Source organism: Orcinus orca, chromosome 9 (assembly GCF_937001465.1).
Source record: "Orcinus orca chromosome 9, mOrcOrc1.1, whole genome shotgun sequence".
Lineage (NCBI taxonomy): Eukaryota > Metazoa > Chordata > Mammalia > Artiodactyla > Delphinidae > Orcinus > Orcinus orca.
The window spans coordinates 51,861,859-51,880,720 of NC_064567.1; the positions used below are offsets into that span (position 1 = coordinate 51,861,859).

The 18,862-nt window shown below is 38.4% G+C and overlaps 1 protein-coding gene across 19 annotated transcripts in view; it reads left to right on the forward strand.

Moving 5' to 3' along the window:
• Nucleotides 1-18,862, forward strand: part of ADAM22 (ADAM metallopeptidase domain 22) — a 246,631-nt gene that overhangs the window by 139,652 nt on the left and 88,117 nt on the right. The gene's annotated exons all lie outside the window — the stretch shown is intronic.

An 18,862-nucleotide genomic window follows, 5' to 3' on the forward strand; every position in this document is an offset into this window, starting at 1 on the left:
TTTTTGGTTAAATTATTTGATCTGTTATGATAATAATCAAAAGTAATAGCTGCTGAGTGTCTTTTTTTTATTCAAATTATTTCTAAACTGTATGTGAGCACTCCCAACTCATCCTTGAATCAGGATACCAATCGTTGAGGATGGATATGTAGAGACACACATTTTCCAGTATTGACTTTTGACTGGCACTTAACTGGTTACTATCCATCACTTAATTGAATTGAGTGCACTCAAGGATCATTGTCTCAAAGTCTTAATTATGTCCATAGTGGCAGTAAGAAGATGGATGAGAAGTCAAAAGCAAAGGGTCAAGGTTGAAGTCTGGAAATGGGTGAAGGAATTGGAGAGAGTGTTATGTGTTGGAGAGCAGGTGTCAGGGGAGAAAGTGTCTGCTTAATGGGTGGGAGAGGTTATTGTGACTCTAGAGAACCTTTTACTCTGATGGAATGGTGGTGTAATTTTCCTTAAAAATATTGTTTAGGCAAACTGAAATGGCCACAGTCACTTCTGGAAACAGAGTATCAGGGATGTTGATATAGAAGCAAGTAGAAAGCCTGAGTGTTTTTTACAAGATAGTTTTTCTTCTGGTGGTCACATCCATCTCCCTTCCCTGACGTTGGAGGTCCATGAAAGATTTTTAGCTCAGCACCATATCATCTCCCAGCAGGTGGTTGTGCTACCAGTAGCCTCTCTAGGAATACAAATTCCTTTTGCATTCATTTTTCTAAGTCAGATTTCCATTTCAATTCTATTTTCTTAGAAAAAGATATACCTTTGTTTTTTTTCAAATCCCACCTTAATTTTTTTGTCTTCCACAATGAGTGTGTCAATAACAAGCAAAAAATACTAGTAGAGGACAGCTATAAGAAATCACTTAGAAAAATTTATGTATGCTGACTGTCAGGATAACAGATACCTTCCTGGCTCACGCTAACTCTCTAGCTTCTATAAACCTAAAAAGCATCCATAGAAAATTGCTTGTGATCTTGAATTGTATTCACACTTTCTCATACTGTTTTCTAGATTTCTCCATGAGGACTGTAATTCTCAATACTTGAACACTTCAAATGTGCACAATGTGTTAAAAGAATAATGTTTCTTAAGGTGTCTTTTTTTAAAAAATTATTTATTTATTTATGGCTGCATTGGGTCTTCGTTGCTACGCGCCAGCTTTCTCTCGTTGTGGAGAGCGGGGGTTACTCTTCGTTGCAGTGCGCAGGTTTCTCATTGCGGTGGCTTCTGTTGCGGAACACGGGCTCTAGGCACGCAGGCTTCAGTAGTTGTGGCACATGGGCTCAGTAGTTGCAGCGCCCAGGCTTAGTTGCTCCACGGCATGTGGTATCTTCCCAAACCAGGGCTCGAACCCGTGTCCCCTGCATTGGCAGATGGATTCTTAACCACTGTGCCACCAGGGAAGCCCCAATTAAAGATCTTTAGTTGGTTCTTTGAGGGGCTCCTGCTGCAATGATAGGAATGTTTGGCAGATGCAACTACCCATATGTTAGAATCTGTATTTGTTTTCTTCTGCTGCACTTTCTGGGAGATTTAGGTTAAGGACTCAGAGCACTGAGCCTAAACTCTGAGAGCAGAACCTCTGGTGCAGGATGAAGGAAAACTTCAGATGCAGGTGACACAGGTTGTGGGATGGGCTGCAGGTACCTCACACAGGTTCTTTTGCCAGAGCGAAAATTTCGGATGTCATAACTATGGACATGATATCTTTTTACACTACTAAAAATCAAATTAACCACAAATATACACATTTTAAAATTAGATGACTTGGAGAAATTTCTTAAGTCCATTCTCTGAAACAGTTTAGCCATGACTTAACATCAGTATAACTAGTAATAAAATTAGAATGATTAAAAAATATTGATCAATGTATTTTCCTTATACACAATATTTACTTATTAGCTGTAGCTAAACTAGTTTTAAATTGTATTATATTTAATGACTTCATTAGCTCCTAACTGCTGACGTAAATGATTTTTCTTAAACCTCAGGATATAAGAATCCTACAAGAATGAGATCTAGACTTTCTAAAAATAAATATACAAATAGGGTTAAACTTCTAGTAATTTGATAAAAAGTTATTGAATTGAATTTTAGGGATGGTGGGATTCAATTCCAGGATCTTCTAATTTAGAGATGACCAGCACAGGAAACCTTGTCCTTTGGGTCCTCTGGGTTTGAGCTACTGTCCATTTTTAAATACTTTCATTTTTAAGTGGTGAATTATATCAGAAGGAGGATTCACTAGTAATTTTCTCTATTACTATTAGAGAAAATAGTACTCTACTAATAGAGAAAATAGTAATTTTCTCTATTACTATTGCAAGACCCATGATATCCTCACAATAGTATTAGAAAGTATTTTAAATGCTGAACAGAAGTATAGCGGAAGGGCTGGGCTTCCCTGGTGGCGCAGTGGTTGAGAGTCCGCCTGCCGATGCAGGGGACACGGGTTCGTGCCCCGGTCTGGGAGAATCCCACGTGCCGCGGAGCGGCTGGGCCCGTGAGCCATGGCCGCTGAGCCTGCGCGTCTGGAGCCTGTGCTCCGCAACGGGAGAGGCCACAACAGTGAGAGGCCCGCGTACCGCAAAAAAAAAAAAAAAAAAGTATAGCAGAAAAACCATATATTTGATGGTTGATGTATGGGAGTCCTAGTGAGCTTTCACTGGTTGATAATTACCATATGTTACTGTGTTACTGTACTGTGGAAAGACTAGGCTTTGCTATCTATTAACTCCAAGGCTACATCTTATCTTAGAGGCAAATAACAGCTGCCAGTGGTTTAATGCTAGTCACTTGGAAGAGTTAACCACTTCTCACAAAGCCAAACTCATTTTGGTTCCTTAAGACTATTGGTGGCATGTTCTCTCCAGCTAATGAAACACTCACTTTAACTGAATTTTTAAATATAATGACTTGCTATGATGACTTTATATCATTCTCAAAATTTTGTATTTTTGCAAATAAATAATTATTATACCCATAAGTGTTCACTTTACCATTCTGGATTTCCCATTTTGTACAATCTCTACCTCTTTGAATAATGTTCATATTTTCGATGGGATCACCGCTTGTAACTGGACTGAGGAGTCCTAAGAGTAGAATTACTAGTAGCAGTTGGAGAAATAGCAAACATTTGTATGGTACTTACTATGTTCCAGGCACTAGTCTAATAAGTGTTTTGCATATTTTACGTCATTTAATCCCTCAGTAGTACCATTGATATCCTCATTTTGCAGATGAGGAAACTGAGCACATAAAGTTTAACTAACTTGCCCAGGAATTTGTAGCCAGGCAGCCTGGTGCCGGAATTCATGCTAATATCCACTGTAGTCTATCCTCTCTGTGGAAACCAATAATTATAGTAGCAGAGGAATCGAAACGCAAATATTTAAGTTACAGCACTTCATTTTACCATTTGCAATTATATCTTCCTTAGTAGATGTTTTAGTAAGACATGAATTGAAGATGTAACTGTTTGGTTCAGGTGAGTCTCTTATTCTAAACATAAAATTTCCATTATCCTAAAGAAAAGTAAATGCCTTGTAAGGAAGCCCTGTTTTTTCAACTGTTTTCTCTTGAAGTTTATTTTTAGCTCTTCTCTGTACTCCTTAGAAGTTAGACTGAGTATTGTTCAGTAGAGGGAATTGCTGTGGCTTTTAAACTGTAGCCATATGAAATATGTGGCCATTTTGCACATGGCAAACACATGGCTCAATTCTAATGCCCATCGTACGCTTATGTGTACATTTGTCTGCGTGTGGAGGAAATGTGAAGTTTTATGGACAAGAGTAGCGAAGCTGAAACATGTCATCATTCTGCAAAAAGACTAGAAGATGTTTGGTTGTATCCCTGCCAAGGTGCTTCAAAATGCCTGTCCCCCTTCCTTCCCCGCCCCTCCCCCCCCCGGCACCCAGGGAAGAAAGTAAAAGATCTGCACAAATCTAATAAACAAACTGATAAAATATTTGTTTCTTCCTCACATGCAACAGTTATTCCAGGTATGTCTCCTAACTTTACTTTTTATCTGCTGGCAATCATCCATTTAGCATCTTTTTGATGAGCTGGACACTGTGCATTTTTCCCCTGGCAGGCTTGTGCAGACATATGTTCCTCTGCCATCTTGTAATCAGTGTGGTTTCAGGGAGGTCTCAGGTTTCATGATTTAGTTCTCTTTATATTATTGGAAAAAATTCTTTGGGGATTAAGTAAATTTTGCTTTCCCTTGGGACCAAAGCAAGGTTGCTCTGGGTCCATCACCATGAATAATGCATCAGCTGCCTTAATGGCATTGTTAAGATTGCAAGTAGTCTTGACTCTGTAGCCTGAAGAAAATATATTGGCCCATTACCAGTTTATACAGGTCAGGTATCTTAGTGCTGGGGGTAAGGAGAAATGGAATGTGACAGCTGGTGTCAGCATGAGTTCTGTTTCTAAGCTCTGTAACCTATTTCAGTAGGAAGTCCTCTTTATTTTCTTTCCAGTGTAAGTTTTTTTTTCGGTTAAATATCTAAAGAATTATTTCATCTGTTAATATTCAAGATGTTATCTATAAACTTAAAAAGACATGTTCAGCCATAAATTTAAAAACATTTGAAGTAGCACTAATAGTATTTCTATATATGGAGCCAATTAACTATTTTATAATAGAATATTGTTCCTATTTTAATTCTAATTACAAAACTAATCTTTGTATTATATAATGTCTTATACAAATATACTGTCAGAAAATTTTTTGAAATTAGAGTGAACTATGATTGAGCAGGAAATTGCGGAAATGTTGTTTTTGACGAGTTTGAAACTGGTTTGAAGCACCCCCCCCCCCAAAAAAAATCACAAATTATTCCCTGGGTGTTGTCCCAAACTAGTATTATTTTCTTTTTCATTTATAAAAAATTCTTATTTTCTGGTGAATAAGTGGCCACTGTAAAAATAAGAACAGGTAATAAGGACCAGAGAATTAGTACCTTGGTATTGAGTAGTTTGGGTGTTTTCAGCCATGTTTGGGAGTAATTGATTAGATTTCCAGTTGATGTTTTATCATAGTAAACTTTTTATTGCATCTATGAAGTACAAAAGGAGGAAGGTGTAGGTGCACTTGATTATCCCCATAGGAACTCCTAAAAATTTAGGCATGTGGAGATTAAGTGACATTAGACACTTAATGGAGACAGTGGTACAAGAGGGAGAAAAGCTACACTGTTGCTGGGAATGTAAATTGGTGCAGCTACTATGGAAAACAGTATGGAGGTTCCTCAAAAAATTAAAAATAGAGCTACCATATGATCCAACAATCCTACTCCTGGGCATATATCTGGACAAAACTGTAATTTGAAAAGATATATGCACCCCTACGTTCATAGCAGCACTATTCACAATAGCCAAGACATTGAAACAATCTAAATGTCCATCGGCAGATGAATGGATAAAGAAGATGAGGTGTATATATATATATATACACACACACACACACACACACAATGAAATATTATTCAGCCATAAAAAAGAATGAAATAATGCCATTTTCAGCAACATGGATGGGCCTAGAGATTATCATACTAAGTGAAGTAAACCAGACAGAGAAAGACAAATATTATATGATTATCACTTATATGTGGAATTTAAAATATAACACAAATGAACTTATCGAAACAGAAACAGACTCACAGACATAGAGAACAGACTTGTGGTTGCCAAGGGGGAGGGGGTTGGGGGAGGGATGGGTTGGGAGTTTGGGATTAGCAGATGCAAACTCTTATGTATAGGATGGATAAACAACAAGGTCCTACTGTATAGCACAGGAACTATATTCAATACTCTGTAATAAACCATAATGGAAAAGCATATGAGAAATTATTAATTCTTCAATTTTATATATATATATAATTGAATCACTTTGCTGTACAGCAGAAATTAACACAACATTGTAAGTCAACTATACTTCAATAAAATGAATTTTTTAAAAAAAGGGAGAGAAAGCAGGAGTATAACATTTGAGCAGAGCCTCGACCTGAAGAAATCAGGTATGACGTAATGGAAACATGACCAAGTATGCCTTTGGACTTCATATACTGATTATTTTCTTCCTTTGTTTTCTCTTCTCTCCATATTCTCAAAAATCTGAAAGTGTACCTCTGTCTTTAGAAGGCAGAGTGGTTTCTTGGGTAATTCTGAGTGGGGTCAACAGGTATCCCACACAGCAATGTGATCTTTGGACAGAGTAAGTGCTGTCTTCTTGAGGTCACTGCTACCTTTCTGATTTAAAAAAATTTAAAAAAAAATTTTTTTCCACTAGTGTTAATAAATGAAACTAGTCATTTCTTTTGTTTCTAAGTCCAGGATAAATCTGTAGTTTGAAGGCAGTAAACTTAGAGACCAAGGATATTGTTAGGGATAGATAGACCTAAATTCAAATCCTGACTATGCCAATCAATTTTCATGTGACCTTGGACAATTTACTTATTTCTTCCATGGTTCATTTTTCTCATCTGTTAAATGAGAAAGACAGACATGTAGCTCAGAGCTTTGGGTATGGGAAATGCTCCATAAATATTAGTGTTGAAATCATTATTGAGGTAAAGTGGAAATTTGTAAAGAATTTCTGGCTAGGTCTTTGGTGGCCTGTACTTCTTACTGCTAGTTTCTGATTCTGCTTGAGATACAGGAAGCACGTCAGGATCACCCACAGCACTTCTTCATGCTCTGCTTCATATGAAGACAATCTTCTATGCCCCTAGACTATGTATAGTAACTCCTATGAGAAGTTACTCCAAGAGTAGACTCCCAGGGGGACTTGTACTGAGTTCCTAGCTCTTAGCATAATATATGTACCTCGAAAACAATAATTCAACAATTTTTGTTGTTGAACAGAAAAATTAAGTGAGTGAATTAAGCCGCATGTTAGGAAATTGGGTAGTTTCTTCTGTTCACCCAACGCTATGTGGGGAGAAGTCCAGTTTGGACAGGTCTGGGAGAGCAGATTATTCCCCCTGCTATGAAAAGATGCAGTGAATATAAACAGGAAAAATAAAAATGTTCCATCTGCTTACCTGATGCTAAGGTCATCCTGTGTACTGAGGCTCATATTCACGTGCTGTCTTTGGAAGGTATATTAGAGCCACTTCTAAATCAGTTTTAAATTTCAGGTCATGAAATACCAGCAATTGACCTATGATAAAAATTTCAGTAACTTTGAAATATTCCAAACATTAAAAATTCTATAAAATGTTGTAAAAGATACATGTGTAGATACATGTTAGCATTTTATTAAATTTGCTTCAAGTCATTTTTGGTTTTTAAAGTCTGATAATTCTGTATCAGAGTATCTCCTGTTTCATTTCTATTATACTTTATTTGTGCCTTTACTTTTACTTGGTTAATCTTGTTTGAGTTTTTTAAGATATATTTTGTTCAAGGAACTAGCTCTACTTCTGTTATTAATGTCTACTTTCTTTTACTTAAAAAAATTCTCCTTTGTTCTTTTCATAACTCATTGAGTTAAAATTTAACTTATTCATTATCAATCTTTCTTTTCTATCAGCATCTAGGGATGAAGAATTTATTCTTAAGTACCATTTTAGCAGCATCCTAAAAGTTCTGATACATACATTTTTTCACTGCCCATAAATATGTATATTTTGTAATTTATACTATGATTCTACATGACTCGTTAATTATTTGAAATTTTAGAAATAATTTTTAAACTGTTTAAAATTTTTGTATGTAATATTTAAAAATTTTCCAAACACATGAGTATCTTTTGTTGTTGGTTTAATTTTTTTAATGGTAAATGCAGTGTAAAAGATATTAATTCCTTGAAAGTTGGCCTGATTATTTAAAAGAAATAAAAAGTTGGTAATCTTTGAATTTTTAAAAATAGATTGCAAATCGTAGAACCAGAAAGAACTTTAAAGACCACAAAATTCAACTCCTCCTTCATTTTACAGGAAAATACCCCCAAAATGGCAAATGACAATCATGCGCTCATAGAAACATTGCTGAAAGAAAAGCACTTAATTTTTTCAGGTTTAGCATCACTTCTTGTCAGATACAACCCTTAAATACTACTTTGCCTCCCTGAAGGAATCGTTTGAGAAGTTCGTCCGTAGTAAGCCAACCCTTTGTTTGTACCTTTAAATTAATCCTGGGCTAATGCAGAATCATCCACTGAGGAATAAGAGTGACCACTGGATGCTAGTGTTGAGTTCTTGAGCACAGTGTTTAAGGTTCAAGTATAACAGGAGAAAGAGATGCTGCAATGCAGCCTTCTTTTGGCAGCTAGAAGTTTTCCCTGTTTATCCTTCCTTTTCAAAAAAAGAGTGGATGGGAGGATGATAGAATGGAAGTGAAATTAAAGGAGAATAAGTTCTTGGTGGTAGTGGGAAAAAATGTCTTTTTTTCTTTACCTCTAACCCTCATATAGTTACACCTTCTGAAACAAAAACGGAAGAGAAGAAAACAACAAAAATATTTTTCGTTTCAGATGGAACAGAAATGTTTTTCTTCCTTTATTTTAGGGATGCCAAATATGTTTTCGTTTTCTGTAACTGTCTTCTAGACAATTATATTTTTCCCTATTGATATTCAAACACCAACTACAGAAGAAGGTTTTAGGTAATACGCATGTCTTATGCTAAAGCATTCATATAGAGCAATACATTTAAGCGTCTATTATTTGTTAAAAAGATACAGTAATGTAGTAATTTCCTGGAAAGAGTTATAATTTCATGAGTTTATAATTATACAGTAACTGTATGGGGTCCTCATTGACTTTCCATTCTCTCAATTTAGAACTGCAACGTAGAGAACCTGCTAAGTACCCTCTCTGCATTACAGTAATTAGTTGCTGAGGAGCATTCTGTGGGAACCTAAAATGTTTTCGTAGTCTGATCAGACATTGTTATATTAATAGGTCTGTAAATGATTACCTGACAGCTGAAAAATAATTTTTCTTGCCTATTTTCAGGTTAAAAATAAGCAATTTTGGAAGCTCTGTTCGACTTAATAAAAGAACTGAAGATCAGGTTTACCGTATTATTTGTGTAAAATAATGATGAGTATTGTTAAATTAAGCTATGGGAAACTAGAATGTCTGGCTAGAGGTAATTAAGATACGGGTTAATCTTTTTAGATGAGGGCTGCTGTAGTAGATACCTGCAGTTTATTTCACTGAGCCAAGCTTCTTAGAAGCAAAATCTCTGGATTAGGAATATAAAAATTCAATTGGTCACATTGAAAGAGATGAGAAATTGTACTATGTTGAATAGTGTCCCCTCAAAAGTCATGTCCCCTGGTACCTGTGAATGTGACCTTTTTTGCAAACAGGGCCTTTTCAGGTGTGATCATGTTAAGAGGAGGGCCCTAATCCAATGACTGGTGTCCTTATAAGAGGGAAGTGTAGACACAGAGATGCAGAGACAGACGCAGAGGAAGAATGCCATGTGAAGAAGGTGGCAGAGATTGGAGGTTGCATCTCCAAGACAAGGAACACTTAGAATTGTTGGCAACCACTGGAAGTTAGGAAGAAGCAAGGAAGGATTCTTGTCTAGAGGGAGCACGGCTCTGCCAACACCATGATTTCAGACTTCTCATCTGCAGTACTGTGAGAGAATAAATTTCTGTTGTTTTAAGCCTCCCAGGTTTTGGTAATCTGTTATGAGAGTCCTAGGAAATGAATACAGAAGGCATTTTTATTATAACTGATGTAAAAACAATTAGAGCATGTGCTGGAGGTGCCTGAGCCTACATACAAGAGGAGAGGGAGTAAGTCTTTAACTTTTAAAAATGGATTGCATCTCAAAAAGACTTTAACAATTGTTCAGTTAGGATACTTGTGAGCTTTAACTCCTGGAAACCTATCATCATTTTTATGTTTTGTTTTCCACAGCTGACAATACCCAGGGGAAATCAGTATAAGGAAAGATTCCTGCACAACAATAAAAATAGATTTTAAGTTCACTGTGTCTCTAGTGGACTTTTTTTTTTTTAAAACTTGAGAGCTCATAAGACATTTATGGTTCCTATTTTCTGTGGTGTTCACCATTTTCCAATAAGAAACTTTTGCTTATCACTTTTATTTATATCCAATGGCTGGCTTTCTAGTTCTGTCTCTTTTCTCCTTTCTTGTAGAAACTTTCGCTACAATAATATTCAAGAATATTTGCTGCAATGATATTCTTATATATCTTTCCTCTTCAACAGGAACCATGCATATTTTTAAATGAAATTATTTCCTTTTTTGTCAGCTAGATTTGTCTTCTTTTAGTTTTTAAAATGTTTTTCAGTTGATGACTATGCTGCAAGATCCTAGTGCTTATTGATGAGTATTAAAATAGTGGAGAGTTTTTTTTTTTTTTTTTGCGGTACGCGGGCCTCTCACTGTTGTGGCCTCTCCCATTGCGGAGCACAGGCTCCGGACGCGCAGGCTCAGCGGCCATGGCTCACGGGTCCAGCTGCTCTACAGCATGTGGGATCCTCCTGGACTGGGGCACGAACCCGTGTCCCCTGCATCGGCAGGCAGACTCTCAACCACTGCGCCACCAGGGAAGCCGTAGTGCTGAGATTTTGAAGGACCATTTAGCTTTCGATGTTGAAATGAGGTGATAATTTTGATACTGCTTGAACGCTTGTATCCTGGAATGGGATGGCGAACACAAATGTCCAAAGGTGTCAACTAGTGGTATAAATGAGAGACAGGCTAGCTGTAATAAGATGGACAATGTGTATCTTATTCTTATCTGCAGCTGATTTGTATCCTACAGCAAAATGCAGATGTGGGAATGGAGGCTCACTGTTAACAAATCTAATCTTCAGGGGAAAATGGAAATCCGAGTTTCAGCAACTGTGAGGGTCTAAGATTTTATCCTGCTTGCAAGTTAACAAGTTAGCCTGTTGCAGTTTCATCTATGCTGGCGGAAGACAGGAGATCCTGGGTCAAAGAAGTAGCCAGAATATCTGCATTTTCATATGCTTGTATCGTGAGCCTCAATCCCCAGAGGGTGACAGAGGAAAGGGCCGGGTGACACCTGCACACACAGCATGTTGTGTTACTAGAGAAATTCTGAATTTAAAAAACTCGAATCTTTTATCGTAGGAAGTAAACATGCTTCTTTTTTGCTCTAGAGGGAGATAGCTCTATCTTCAAAGGCTTTTCACTCTGCAAACATCCTTGAAAGGACAGTCCAGAACAATTTCAGGCAGTGAGGAGTCCTAGATTATTGTTATAGAAAAGTGTTATTGAGTAACCTTTCAGAAATTATCTCTATGGGTTATATTAAAAATTACATTTTAATAAGTCGTTTAAATTAAGCTTGTTTACATAAGGGTAGTTTTTAAAAAAACTTATTTTGAAACCTATAGTGCTCAGTTAGAGTCTAGGAAATATTCATTCATACTCTTGATAATGGACTTGCATTTCATAGCCCAGTATACTAACAAAACAAATTTTAGATCAATATAGGGTTGCCAGTCTTTTTATTTTACTGTATATGGAAACAGCCCCTTCAAAATACCTAAATTCTATTTACTGTTGCTCCCAGTGCAAAAAGAATGACTGTGACAACTAATGCAATATGGTAACCTGGACTGGATCCTGGAACAGAAAGAGGAAGTTAATGGAAACACTAGTGAAATCTAAATGTTCAGAGCCTAGTAATCGGTAACATTCTGATATCAGTCTTTTAGTTTTGACAAACGTACTCAGGTGATGTAAGATGTTAACAGTGGGAGAAACTGAGTGATAGATATACTAGAACTCTCTGTACCATCTTTGCAACTTTTCTGTGAATCAAAATAAAAAAGCCTATTAAAAATTAAAAATGGATAATTTTAATAAAAAAGGCAAGAATAAATCTCAAAACAAAGGACAGTTATATGAAAATTAAATGCATTTAGCTTTATGAAAAACTGACTGAATTGCCCTTATTTTTCTTATTTTGGCATGAACTGGTAAAGACTTTGACATGCATAGTGTAGATCCATGGATCATCGACCATGTGATAGCTTTATTTAATTTAATTTACTGTAAAATAAGATGAGATTGCTTTTCTGTCTATTTTCCTTGGAAAGCCTGTAGAATCAGATAAGCTTACATTCTGTAACTGAACAAATGTTTAAAATATGTCCCTTTTATGAATCCCATCTGATTCTATATAATTCCAGGTTATACATTTTAATCAGGGTAGGTTGCTGGATCCTCTCCAAAATAAGATTTAGCTTTTCTAGGAATTTCCTTGATGCAGATGACCCTAGGGAGACTTGGAATATTCTTGACTTTAAAATGTCATTTCTCACTATTGGGAGGGAGAGGCGCGTCATGTCAATGCCAATCAGGAGGAAATTGGGAAGAGGCTATTGTAGACAAATGCCCGGCAGAACAGATTCCAGCCATGCAGCCACAAACAGAAGTCTGGCCAGTGCACGTGCCTGGGTGCAGAAGAGTTCAGGGACAGGTCTTCAGTTCCTGCAAAGGGGAAATTGCCTAGAGCATAGCTTCTCAACCTAAGGCAGCATGTTGGAATCATCTGGGCAGTTTAAAATAATGTTCGGGTTCCACCCCTAGAGGTCCTGATATAAATGGCACGGAATAAGCCTTGATCTTTTTTAAAAAAAACTTCCCTCGTGGCAGTAACATGACACTAATGTGCACCCAGGGTGGCGAACTTCTAGAGTGAGCAAGGGTCTCACGTATGGAAGAGGATGACTGGCATGAACCCCAATCTGCAGGGCAGAAGCCAGTCCTGGGACTGGTGCCCACAGAGGGGTAGAGAGCTATGACTCAGGGAGCAGAGCAGGAACACAAGGGTTACAGGCTGGTGTTTGGGTCTGGAAGTGTCTGCAGTAACCCTGTCCCTTTTGGGGTGACCAAACTCACGGTGATTTGCCTGTGACTTTCATGGATGGAGCACTGAATGACCTGCATCCTGGGAGACCCCTTAGTTCCAGGCTAATGGGATGTTGACTGCTCTAGTCCCTTGAGTCCTGGCAAAGCATCCTGTATGGTACCCTCTTACCAGCACCTACAAAGAATAGCTCTGCTCTTCCTGGCTCTGTACATGGTAAAATTCTCACATAATCTTTTTAAAATATTTTTATTTATTTATTTGGTTGCACCAGGTCTTAGTTGCAGCAGGTGGGCTTCTTAGATGTGGCATGCATATGAGATCTAGTTCCCTGACCAGGGATCGAACCTGGGCCCCCTGCATTGGGAGTGCAGAGTCTTATCCACTGCGCCACCAGGAAAGTCCCTCACGTATTCTTATTTCACCTTTTGCCCTCAATTCTGTTTCTGATAAAACCAGCTGGCTTTGGGAGAAAAAGAGAAGTGGAGAAGAGCTATGGCTGTTTATATCTTTTATGCTTCAGTTAGACTTTGCTCAGGAACTGGTGTAGGATTTCAGGGAGCTCAGCAAATGAGGAGCTTTAAAATGCAGAGGCAGATGTAGCGAAAAGCAGTTGTTCTTAAATTTTGAGTGCCTGGAAGTCACTGGAGAGCTTCCAGAGCCTCTGATGGAGTATGTCTGGGGAGAGGCTTAAGAATTTACATTTCTAATAAGCTGATGCTTTGGGGCTGGACACCACTCTTTGAGAACCACCAACGTAAAGAGACTTGACTCTGCATCAGGCATACCTGGGTGTGAAGGCTCACTTTAAATCTACATTTTCTCACTTGTGAAATGGAAAAATTACTATTCACTTCATCAGTCATCATGAAATAGTACATTCATCACGAAGCAGAATGCCCAGGATGTGGCAGACACTTTCATTCTCTGAAAGATCTCAGTCTTTCTGGGATCCTCTACCTGGGGATGGTTTGGTATTGGGTTGCATATTTTTAGGTTAATAATTCCAAATATGATCATCAAAATCAGCTGGGGAACTTTCTGCAACCCTCAAAAGCCTAGAGCCCTCTCTCCTTGGAGATTTGGATCCAGTAGGTCTGAGGGAATGCCTGGGAACCAGTGGGTGATTCTGGGAGTCACGGTGATTCTGATAGTCAGTTTTGAGAACCCCTGCTGTTGAGCAATATTTCTTTAGGGCAGGGACTCTCAGACACTGTAGCTTCATTGAATCATCTGGAGCACTTAAAAAGATGCTGAGGCCTGCGTCCCGTCTCCAGAGAGTATGATTTAATTGGGTTGGAGTACAGCCTGAGCATTGGGATTTTGAAAGCTCCCCAAGGTGTTTCTGATATGCAGCCAAGGTTGAGGACCACTGCTCTAGTGTATTCTTAGAGTAAGAAAACCATGGGATATTTGTTAAAATGCAGATTCTTGGGTCTAACCTCAGAGCTGCCTAAACAGACTCTCTGGGCGAGAGACACAGTAAGCTGCATTATTAATTAGCTAATGCCCTGAATTTAACAGTTTGTTAGTCTTAACAAATAAAGTATGAGAATCATAGCTAGAGGGACATATAGAATCCCTCACTGAGTAAATATTGCCTGACTGCACCTAATTATATAGCAGTTTACAGTGGACTTGACTTTGTATCTCATGGATTCCACTGCATCCTTTTGTGAGGCAGTGTGGGTTGTTATTTTCCCCATTTGATTGATGAGGAAGCTGAGATTCTGGGAGACTCTCCCCCTAACAGCACACTTGGGGATGTAAATCAGGCACCTGTGCTTCCCTGAAAGGAGACCATAGTTTAGTGGGGGCATGGGACGGAAACAAGAATGCAGGTAGAAGGAGATAAAATATGAAAATTCAGAGAAAGAATGGTTAGCAAGGTTAATTTTATGAGGAGGAGGGAATCTGAGAAGGCTATTTGGAAGAGGTGGCCCTGGTCCATCTTGGAGCTGATAAAGTTGTAGTTTCCTTTGAGGGTCTGGATGGAGAGCAAATGACCATGGCCTTGCAGCTGTGCTCTAATTAGTTTCTTTTATTGGGTTTTCATAGTTTTATAACCCAGGCTGTGTAACTTCCTTTGCATTATCATCTCAGCATATTTGTCATAAATTCTGCTTTTCTTTTGAATGCTTAATAAAAATGTGGTTTGTGTTTGAATTTTTCAAATAAATGATTATTTCGACTCCCCTAGAATTAAATCTCAGTAAGCTTTTTTTCCACAGGGAAGATAAACCAATATGACATGTGAATTATCATATAGTTCATTTTTATAGAGGTGGGTAGTTTTTTTAGCTACAACTATCTAATTAGCTAAAAATAAACATCTGTACTGTTACGACTGTGTTATTAAATCAAGGAGTATGAAGAAAGCTTTAAGGACAATGGATTTATTTCTGGAACAAGAGACAGTAAGGAATAAAGCCAAGACTGGCAGTTGGATAAAGAGCTAAACTCTGTTGGGATGTGCTGGCTTTTTTCTTTTCCTACAACATCTGTCTTAGGTTATTTTTTATAATACCTACTTCCATAAAGCATCTCGTTCCTTAAGAAAGTCGTGAAGATATGGAGAATCTTTATTATTGATAAGATTTGAGAAAGTTGGTTTAAATGGTAGTCTTTATTAAAATATGTAATTTTTAATAAAATGCAATTTAGGGCTTCCCTGGTGGCGCAGTGGTTGAGAGTCCGCCTGCTGATGCAGGGGACGCGGGTTCGTGCCCCGGTCCGGGAAGATCCCACATGCCGCGGAGGGGCTGGGCCCGTGAGCCATGGCTGCTGAGCCTGCGCGTCCGGAGCCTGTGCTCTGCAACGGGAGAGGCCACAACAGTGAGAGGCCCGCGTACCGCAAAAAAAAAAGCAACGGGAGAAGCCACAACAGTGAGAGGCCTGCGTACCGCAAAAAAAATAAAATGCATTTTATTATTTTAAAATGCCATGCATCTTTTAAAACAGATATGTGTAAAGAAATACAATTATATTTGTCTTTTAAACTATCCACTAAAATTTTAAATGCACATATTCTTTGACCTACATATCTGGTAATCTATCCTACATATATACTGACAGAAGTGCACAGAAATATATGAAACAATGTTTGTTGCAATAACCTCAATGTCCATTTGTACAGGATTGTTTAAATGAATTGTGGTTCACCCCTGTGGTAGAATATTCTGCCACAATTGAAACAATGAGGTTGATGTTAAGGTTACCTTAAGGAAAAAACTCAAGTGGCAGAACAGTATGGGTAGTGTAAACTCATTTATGCACTGAAAAGGATATATGCATATTTATGTATATATACATTTCCTTAAATATGCATAGACAACTCCTGATGTGGTACACAAAATCTGTCAAAAATGCTTACCTTTTAGGAAGCAACTGCAGCCTGGACAATGTGTAGGAAGGGGATATTTTCACTCTTTACCATGTACCACCTGAATTCTTAGGATTTTTGCCATAAGCATTTATTATTTTAAAAATAATGTGTGAAAATACTTATTTAAAAGCAAAAATCTATTAAATTTATTTTGTCTATTTATTTTAATAATTTAAGTATAGATTTATATAAATTAAAGAAGCCCTTTAACATTAAGGCCTCTATTCTGGACTAAAATATTTCCAGGCATGTCAAAGGAAAAAAACAATCTACTTTAGCTCTAAGTTGAAATAATTATTGATTTATGGCAAATAATTCCTGAAAAAAAACTTAAAACACAAAAATTAATTTCCACCATTATTTAGAAGAATTACATATAATGCCAGTTGAGACCCTCAAGATTTGAATTACAATAGTCTGAATTGAGGAGATGTCCCCCCCCCCCAGTGTTTGTGCTTCTCTTGAAGTGTCATGGAAACATGTGATAATGATTCAGCCATATTGAGCTCTTCACTTCATTTGCAGTGTTAGGCTTTTGTGCACATGGATCATGATCATATGCTGTTTTTGGATTGACTCCTATTTATCAGAATCAGAAATTAGTGAAAGATTGTTTTCTATTATCTAATCATCTATTTAGCCCCTATATAATGGATTGTTTCAAAACATGAATTCTTTGTCCTTTTTTATGATTTAAGATAACATGTTTCCAAAGTTGTTTTTTTTTTTTTTTTTTTTTGCGGTACGCGGGCCTCTCACTGTTGTGGCCTCTCCCGTTGCGGAGCACAGGCTCCGGACGCGCAGGCTCAGCGGCCATGGCTCACGGGCCCAGCCGCTCCGCGGCATGTGGGATCTTCCCGGACCGGGTCACGAACCCGCGTCCCCTGCATCGGCAGGCGGACTCTCAGCCACTGCGCCACCAGGGAAGCCCCCAAAGTTGGTATTTTAAAGAAAACTTTAGTAATTTATAAAACATGTCTTGTATGCCTTTACCTCTGATGTATTTTCCCCACATACAATGACTTGTCAGCTTCCATTGTTTCCTAACCTGATACCGTAATTCTTGTGATTATCTTCCTGGTTTCTGCTTCTCTTTGTTTCTACTATCTTTCTACCTACTCTTCACTGTGAGTTTTAGACGTCTGAGAGAGATCTGATTGGGTCTGTGTCCAATTAGTCTGTGTCCAATTTAAAGAAATGCTGCTCTGTCTTTCCAGGTCACCCCATTGACTGTTGGCTTTTTGTGTCTGGCCAATCAAATGCTAGAGTTTTGATTGGTCCAATCAAATGTGTCCAGGAAATCAAGGTCATTTGAAACATAGTAACCTGTCCTCCACTAATCTTTTGGATAGTTCACCAATCCAACGGAGGGAATTTTAAGTCCTGTTAAATTTACCCCCCAGCTTTACTCCAAAAATTAAAAACAAACAAACAAACAAAAACAGCCTAGGGGAAGCTTGCATTGCATAACTCACAGGTTCTAGGTCCAACTCATAAGTAATGTAGGGGGAAGGACACAGGCCTCGCATTCACACATTCACACAAAGTCTGCACCCCTACTTGGCAACTTCCCAGGTGGACAGCCTTGACTCTCAGAGATTGTGACCTCCTATGTGAAATAGAGACGACAATATTTCTTTGTAGAAGCGATGTGAGGATTTAAGGAGATTGTGTGTGTAAACTGAGTAGGGCAATAAGAGACACACAGTAATCATAATGGTAGCAAACATTTACTGAGTGTGTACCAAGTGCCATGCATTATTCTAATCCCTTTATGCATGTTAGCTCTTTAATCCTCTGAACAACCCTATGAGATTATTACATAGGGAGGCTCTGTGATTTGCTTGAGATTACACGGCTAGTAAGTGAAAGAGCTAATAGCTCACACTGTTAAATCCAAACCAACGCTACCCCGGAAGTCAGGAACTGGCTTTGTTTCTCCCCTTAAGTCTATGGCCTTCTGGGTTCCACTGCCTGTCAGAATTACGTGTGAAGTACCTCCCTATCTTATCCTCCATCCGATCCAACCCCAGTCCTCAGTTCATGATTCTCAGTGACTCCCTTGGGAATTTGGAGGTGTCAGAGCGTCAGGGCTTGTGCTGCGAGCCATTTTGCCTGCTCTCTGCTCCCTCAGCAAAGCTGAGCTTCACCCTGTCCTGTGGGATTATCTCATGAGGAGCAGCAGGCTCCGGCCAGGCTGCCTTCCTTGGAATCCCAGTGAAGAAAGTGTCTTCAACCTTGTTCCATCATTATGTCTTCCTGTTCTCTCCCCTGCCCTTGTCAAGCACTGAGTATTTTAAGTGGGGTTAGTCCTTAAGCCAGACTGTGAAGTAGGTAACATTTGCCCCTTTAAACCACCCATTCCTTCAGTCCTTCCTACATTGCTCTTTCACATATCAGTGAGTCAGGTGAATTAAAAGCTTTCAGCTTCTGAGGAATTGGGAGATTAGTGGGGGAATGGGAAAGGTCATTTAGACCAGTGCTTCTTAAACTTAAATGTGCGCTATGAATCACCTAGGTACCTTGTTAAAATGCTGATTCTGATCCAGTAGGTCGGGGGTGGGCCCTGGTATTCTGCATTTCTGACATGCTTCTGGTGATGGCAGCGCTGCTGTTTTCTAGACCA